This window comes from Pinus tabuliformis, chromosome 3_2, assembly GCF_031772625.1.
Source record: "Pinus tabuliformis cultivar Carrire ecotype Pingquan chromosome 3_2, CPIR1, whole genome shotgun sequence".
Classification (NCBI taxonomy): domain Eukaryota; kingdom Viridiplantae; phylum Streptophyta; class Pinopsida; order Pinales; family Pinaceae; genus Pinus; species Pinus tabuliformis.
This window is the reverse complement of record NC_142302.1, coordinates 1,242,408,830-1,242,416,792: the sequence shown is the minus strand read 5'-3', so window position 1 is coordinate 1,242,416,792 and position 7,963 is coordinate 1,242,408,830.

Below are 7,963 nucleotides of genomic sequence, written 5' to 3'. Positions count from 1 at the left end.
CACCGATTGCGATTTGCCGATCGGATCTGGACCGTTGATCGGCTAGATCCGACGGCTCCTGTACATTGTTCCTTTTGACTGCCGAAAAGCCTGTTTTCACTGTTTTCTTCATGTTTCTGCCTGCCGACAATGTTTTCCGCCTGTTCTAAGAGTTCATCCTTTTGCAATTATTTTGATTTTTGAAGACTTAGAGGGTTTCTGGATCCATTTTGGATCACGCCTTCCCATTGAAAAAGCTTTTGGACCACCAATAGTTGGTTTTCAAGCATCGATCAAGTGAGGATACAACTTCCTCACTTGTCAAATTTCCATCCATCGTGCACTGCTTGGTTTTGAACCTTTGAGTCCAATTTTGAGGTACTCAATATCCCCTCTGCGCGTAATTCTTACCTTTCTGTACAGAACTGTATCTTCCTGCAACTCATTGAGATATTCAGGCAACAGATCATCAATAGAAGGCAACTGACTTTACTCTTCGGGATCTTCAATTAATGAAGCTTCAAACAATCTCAAAATTTTCTGCATTAACCACTGAATATATGTGCATGTAAGCTGGAAAATCAAGGTGAAAAGAATTCTCACCAATTTTTTCAAGTATCTTGAAAGGCCCATACCTTATTGGCTTCAGCTTCTTACCTTCACCTTGCATTCTGTCTTTGCTGATGTACAACCAGACTTGATCACCAACTTGGATGCTATGCTCAATTCGATGCTTATCATGCCTTGCCTTGTACTTGGCCTGGCTCTGTTCCAGCTGTTCCTGCATTGCCTGGGGAATTTCTTGGATCTGTTCAATGAACTTGGTTGCTTTGTCCACATCACGATATCCATCAACCATTATGTCTGTCCCAAAGACAAAATCCAAGGGAGACTTTGGTGTAAAACCAAAACAAGTGTCAAAAATGAGATCTTTGTGTAGAAGAGTGTTTAGCACGGTTGTAAGCATGTTGCACATAACATAAATTTTCATCCCAAAGCTTGGGATGCTTGCTGCAATAACCCACGAGCAACTGGATCACTGTCATGTTGACCACCTTTGTTTGGTCATCTGTTTGTGGATGAAAGGTTGTGCTCTTCTTCAGTTTGGTGTCCATTAATTCCCACAAACTTGACCAAAATTTACCAACAAATCGGGAATCTTGGTCAGATATAATGGAAGTGGGTAGCCCAAAATGAACCCAGACATGCTGAAAGAACAAATTTGTTGTTTGTTCAGCTATAATTTGCTTGTTACAAGGTATTAAAATACACATTTTGTTGAACCTGTCCACAATAACATATAAATAGTCATGACTTTTTCTATATTTTGGCAATCCCCCAACAAAGTCCATGGAAACAATTTCCCAAGGATGAGAAGGAACTGGAAGTGGAGTGTACATGCCTAATTTTCTATTATTGGGCTTGCTTTTAGCACACATGGTACACCCTTCAATATATCTAGAAACTGTTTCATGCATTCTTGGCCAATAGTAGAATCTTTGCCGTTGTGCAACTATTTTACTTATACCAAAATGACCTGATATTAGAGAAGTATGTGCTTCTTGGATTATGTTAACTCTTTCAGTTTGAGGAATGCATAACTTTCCCAAACAATACAAGAGTTGGTCCTTAACATGATAATCCAATTCTTCTACTTGTTTGCCATGACTTAAAGTTGCATATACATCTTTAAAATCTACATCTTGAACATATTGTTCAATGTAGCTTTCATGCAATACTGAATTATGCTTAAAGATAGTAGATGCATTTATGATTGGTTTAGACAACATATCTGCGACTTTATTGTGTATGCCCTTCTTATATCTGATGAGTAGATGAAACTGTTGTAGAAAACCCATCCACCTATAGTGTTTTGACTGTTGCAATTTAATTTGCGAGTGTAAATACTGAAGTGGTTGATGATCAGTATGTATAATTGTTTCTTTGCCCATTAAGTAATGTTTCCACTTTTTCACACTCTGTACTAATGCATACAACTCTTTATCATATGTGGGATGATTAACTACTGCAGAATTAAATGTCTCAGAATGATAACATATGGGTTTACCATGTTGCATCAACACTGCTCCCATGGCATAGTCACTGGCATTTGTTTCAATCTCAAATGGTCTTTGAAGATATGGCAATGCTAGTACTGGTGTTGTACTAATCTTTTCTTTCAAGGTGTCGAAGGCTTTCTGCTATTTGCCTCCCCACTGAAACACCTTGTTCAATCCTGTCAAAGCATGTAAGGGAGCTGCAATCAAGGAAAAGTTAGCAATAAACTTTCTCCAATATTGTGTTGCTCCTAAGAAGCTCCTAACTTCTATAACAGATTTGGTTTTAGGCCAGTTCACAATGACTTCAACCTTAGAGGGATCTATCTTCAATTCACTACCCCCTACAATATGACCCAAATAATTTAAAGATGTTTTTCCAAATTCACATTTTGATAACTTAACATAGAGATTTTCTCTTTTCAAAACATCTAGAGTCTGCTTTACATGCTTTAAATGTTCTTCCCATGTTTTACTGAAAACAAGAATGTCATCTAAATATACAATTACAAAATCATCAATAAAAGGCCTGAGTACATCATTCATAACTCTCATGAAAGTGGCAGGAGCATTAGTTAAGCCAAAAGGCATAACTAGCCATTCATACAACCCTTGCTTTGTTTTGAAAGTAGTCTTCCATGCATCTTGTTCTATTACTCCGACCTGATGGTAGCCACTACACAAGTCCAACTTGGAAAAGTAAACAACTTCTTTCAACTAATCCAATAGATCATCAATGTGAGGAAGGGGATAATGATTCTTGATTGTTATTTTATTCAGTGCTCTGTAATCAATGCAGATCCTCCATGAACCATCTTTCTTTCTCACCAATACGATTGGAGATCCGCATGGTGATATGTTTGGTTTTATGAACCCTTTCTCGAGCAACTCCTGCACCTACTTCTTGATCTCTGCATTCTCTAAAACGGATAATCTGTACATTTTGATGTTAGGCAATGGAGCATCTTGCTGCAAATGAATATCATGTACAATTTCCCTTTTGGGTGGTAGACCTTTAGGTTCTTGAAATAGGATATCATATTCTGAAACAACGTTTTCTAAATCAGCTTTCTGTTTAGCATCACAACCCTCAAATATATTGGTATTATCAGGGTTCTTTTCCTTTACAACCATTAGTAAAAATTGCTTGCATTAATTTACAATTCTTTCCATCTGCCCTGAGTTTATAAGCGTGTAAATTTTTGAGTTTATGAGCTCTTACAATATATTCTATTCCATCTTTGGTGAGTTGATACTTATTTTTAGTGCTATAGAAAATTGTTTTTCTATCATACAAGTAAGGACTTCCTAACACAATTCCACATATATCCAAGGGAACTATATCTAACTCAACCTCATTTACAAATGCTGACCCAAAAGAAAACCTAAGTTTACGTTGTCTAGTCACTTGTAGCTTTGCTTTATAACATACCCACCCTAATGGATATGACTTTTTGTGAGGTGTGGTTAGTAATCCCAACTTCTTTACAATTGCTTCAGAAATCAAGTTTACTTGTGAGCCACTATCAAATAAAGTATCAATCTTTTGATGCTTGGAAATAACTCTAATATGAAAAAGCTCATGTATTTTCCTCTAATTTTCTCTATTATCAATAGTTTGTGTAAATTACTAGTAGATGCTTCAGAATTTTTACCTTTTATACCTGTGGCTGTGACTATTGTTTCATCACCTGAGTCTAACCCCAAATCTTTCTAAATAGCAGCAATAGTCTTCTTCTTCTTGCCATCGAACTTCTTGGGTTTCAGCTCCGGATACAAAGACCAACAATGTGCATCATCATGTCCATCCTTCTCGCAATGAGTGCATGAAGGTTTGTTTTTCTGTACAACGTTTGCCTTCCTCTCTTTCCATTTCTGTTTCTTCTTTTCCTTGTTCTTTCTTGCAGTGGGTTTTGATGATCCCCCAATCTCTGGGTTCACATTCTTGCCTCTAGCCTCTAGATGTGTAGCCTGAACGGATACCTCATCTATGCTAGTGGGGTTAAACATGAGAATGGTGTGCCTCAAATAGCTATGCAGACCACCTATATACTTCAACAAAGTTTCAGGTGAGTCTAGAGAAATGCCTAGAATTAAAGCTCTTTTTCTAAATTCCTGGGTATAGCTTTGTACACTTTGCCCCTTTAATTGGTGAAGAGTTTGCCAACTCATCATCACTTGCTGCATATAAGCTAGTGGATAGAATTGTTTTTTAATGGTAGAAACAAATTCACTCCAGGTAGAAATAATTTTACCATGCTTCTTCAAATCAGCTTGTGTCTTGCCTTCCCACCACACTAGGGCAGTTCCTCCAAGGTGAAGGTTGGCCAGCTGAATCTTTCTCCTTTCTGAATCGATGTTTTGCACCCTGCAATATACATCAATTTGTCTAATCCAGTTATCTAGCTTTTCTACATTTAATTCTCCATCATATATTGGCAAATCAAATTTTACATCTAATTTAATAAAAGATGTTTTCTTCTTTTTATTTTTAGGGCTAGAAGGATGTGTTGATGGAGGAGTCTCTTCCCCTTTCCCTTTGGGTTCTGAATGGGCAACTAGAAGAGGTTCCTCTACTCCTTTGCCTGTTTGAGATGCTGAAGGGCTTTCCCCTCGACCTTTCTTAAATTCTCGATACATCTCTTCTACCATGGCTCTCATGGTCATGAAACTGTCCATGAACTGAGAGTCTGATTCCAAGGGAATTTCTTTTTTCATTTTCCTCCTAGGATAGACTCTTCCAATTTCTGGGTTAGTATCAACTAGTTCTCCTTCTCCTAATTTGAGCTTTGACCTAGTTAGCATTCAACAATCCAGCACAAGCTTGTCTAACCTTAGCAAACCTAAAGCTCTGATACCACTTGATCTGAAAATGAGATCTTAGACAATTATTAAGGTATTACAAACTCATATGCATGTATTTGCCTATGTTACTTTGTGCAATGGATCGATAAGATTGCGAAATACATAGACAATGAAGCAGATAAAGAAACATAATAGACAACACACATAAACACAACAAGTTTAATATGGAGTTCACCAAACACTCCTGGGATGCGTCTCCTGGTCCAGCCTTCAGTGGTGACCTCTCTATTATGTCTTTGAAAACAGATTTTTATAGAAGTGATCTCAATTTGAGCCTCACACAACAGATACAAACAATAAGGCTTTACTTGGATTCCTCAAGTCTTTCTGAGTACACAGACTCTCCTCACTGACTCTCTGTCTCTTTTTTCTCTCTGTCTCAGCACTGCTTCAAATACTGCTTGTCTTTGCTTCTGTCAGTTTGTGGCTTTAAAGCCAATCTGCGACGTCTGTTCATTTCTCCTTCTTAGGCTCTCTGGCTTCCCGACCTCTGTCCGCTCAAATCCCCCTCTGAGCGTTAGCAATCAATGCTAAATGCTTTCAGGGATGGTGGCCACCTGTTCTGTAACGAAATGGGTCATCGGGCCTTTGAAATCCCTAGAAACAACGTTCTCTGTATTCACAGAGAAATACACTAAAAAGTGTGAAAAATCGCCAAACTTTCGTTTATCAGATTTGAAATAATATGAATCCTGCCTTATAACTCCTATCGGGTCCGCCTTTTAATCACATCGCATCTCCAACGTTGATCTAGGAGATCTGGATCCAAGGGTTGTGGTTCATTTCGGGTGGATCTTTCGTACGGGGGTTAACCACCCGATAAGGGTGGTTTTCTCTCTCCAGGGCCTAGACACGTGGCAGCCAATGTATGGGATTGGGCAGAGCCCGACCCAAACCACTTACCGCCTTTGGCCCGTTCGAAATCCCGCTTGTATCATGATTCCCCTTTTATATTTAAAATACATTAAAATATGAAAATCCCGCTCATATTGGACTTGAAAATATATATATTTGCATTAACAAACCCTTTCGGGTATTGCATCGGCGCTTTATCCTTTGTATTTCGTTTATTTAACGAAAAACATAAATATAGAGGAAAACTCTGTTTTCCGGATCTGAAATTATATCAAATATCGTTTATAATGTTATCAAGTCCAGTTATCGCGAGTTGTGTTTATATCGGCCCCGCTCCATGGTGTTGCTCCGATGCGACTTTGCGATGTGACTTGTCGCAATCGCATATCGCATGAGCACCCGAGCCATTGAAAGCGCTCCATTGTAATTTGTCGATGTGATATGGCGGGTTAACCTGGGTCGTCGATCTGCGTGCTTGATCGATGGTCCTCGTCGACCCCATTGATCTCTATCGCAACATTTATATGGTCACCTCTGATAAGCCCCATCTGCCACCGCCAATTGCGATTTGCCGATCGGATCTGGATCGTTGATCAGCCAGATCTGATGGCTCTTGTACATTGTTCCTCTTGACTGTTGATAAGCATGTTTTCACTGTTTTCTTAATGTTTCTGCCTGTTGATTGTGTTTTCCGCTTGTTATAAGAGTTCATCCTTTTGCGATTATTTTGATTTTTGAAGACTTAGAGTGTTTCTGGATCCATTTTGTATCAGTTTCTGTGAGGCAAATCAGGGATTAGTTTAGCAGATCAATTTCTGAGTCGGGAAGGCTCACTGGGAGGGTGACACAACTCCTAGAGGAGGTGATGCAGTTCTAGCGCAGAGCTCGGAGGAGCCATCGCTGCACAGCACTAGGGACAACACAGTCACCTGTGGGGTTTGTTCATCTAGTTGATGGATTCTCCAAAATATCTGTCTCCAGATAGAGGTACTTCTGCCGAGTTTATTCTTTGTTGGGTGAGCCGGATTTGGCAACCTCGTTGTATTCATAAATCTTCTTAATAATAAAACCCTCAGATTTTCTGCATCGGTTTCCCACATTTGGTTTTTCCAAGGATGTTTAGTGCAAAAATAAGTGTGTCCTTTGTGTGGTTGTCTCATTTATTTTTCAGTTCTTGATCTGTATATTGGTGTAGGCTAGAGTATATTTGCACTAATATTTTCTGAATAATTCTGAAAATAACTTGTTAAAATGAAGAACACAAGTAGGTAATGCAAATCAGTTTACTTCTGTAGGATTTTTGATTTGTTAGATTCATAAATTTTCACAGTTTTTCCACTACACGGAGGCCAAGTTTTGTTGAAGGGAGGCCGAGTGAATTGGAGAGAGGTTGGCACTGTGTGGGCCTATTTAAAGGGTTGGTTACACTTGCAGGAAGGTTGATCATAAGTAGGAGGGACACAGGAATGTTTAGGCATAAATAAGGTAAGGAAACTTTGTTTTGTGGGGGCGTAGGTATAGGTAGGATGTTGTGGTAGGCCGGAGGCCTTACCACCACAAAACAGTGCCTGCGTGGGTTTTTTTTGGAGCATATTTATGCCCAAAACAACAACACATAAATGGAGGATCCTTCCTAGGTGAGGCCATAGTTATTAAGGGTTGTTTGGGTGTATGTTTTAGGGCTATTGCAGCATGCCATGATGCCCTAACCAGGACACAATTATAACAACAATGATACAACAAATTTGGAGCAATTTTTTCTTGTGTTGGATCTGTGTTTTAGGGTCCATTTTGGATTAGTTTTATGAGAAGCCTATAAGTGCCATGTGTTGAGGTGAAATTGGGCAATTGGAGACCTCAATTAGGAGCAGAACTTATAGTGAAGTGTTGGGTGCCATTGGACTAGTGGAGGGCAAAGTGTTGGCTACCCAAAGTAGCCCATGACTAGTAGTCCTAAAGGAGGTGTGACAACTGAAGTGAGGGTGAATTTTGGAGCCTAATGTGTAGCACTTTGATGGAAAAAAGTGATTGCTAGATTGGAAGATCGGAGCTCAGGTATTGGCCAGCCTAGAGTAGATTGGATCATCTCGTGTTCATTGTAGCGAAAGCAACTTGCAACAATGATAGGTGACAACCCTCCTGGAGACTCTATGTGTTGTCCTTTCATGGACTAAAGGGCAGCTAGAGCTCAGAACGGGAGTGAAGGA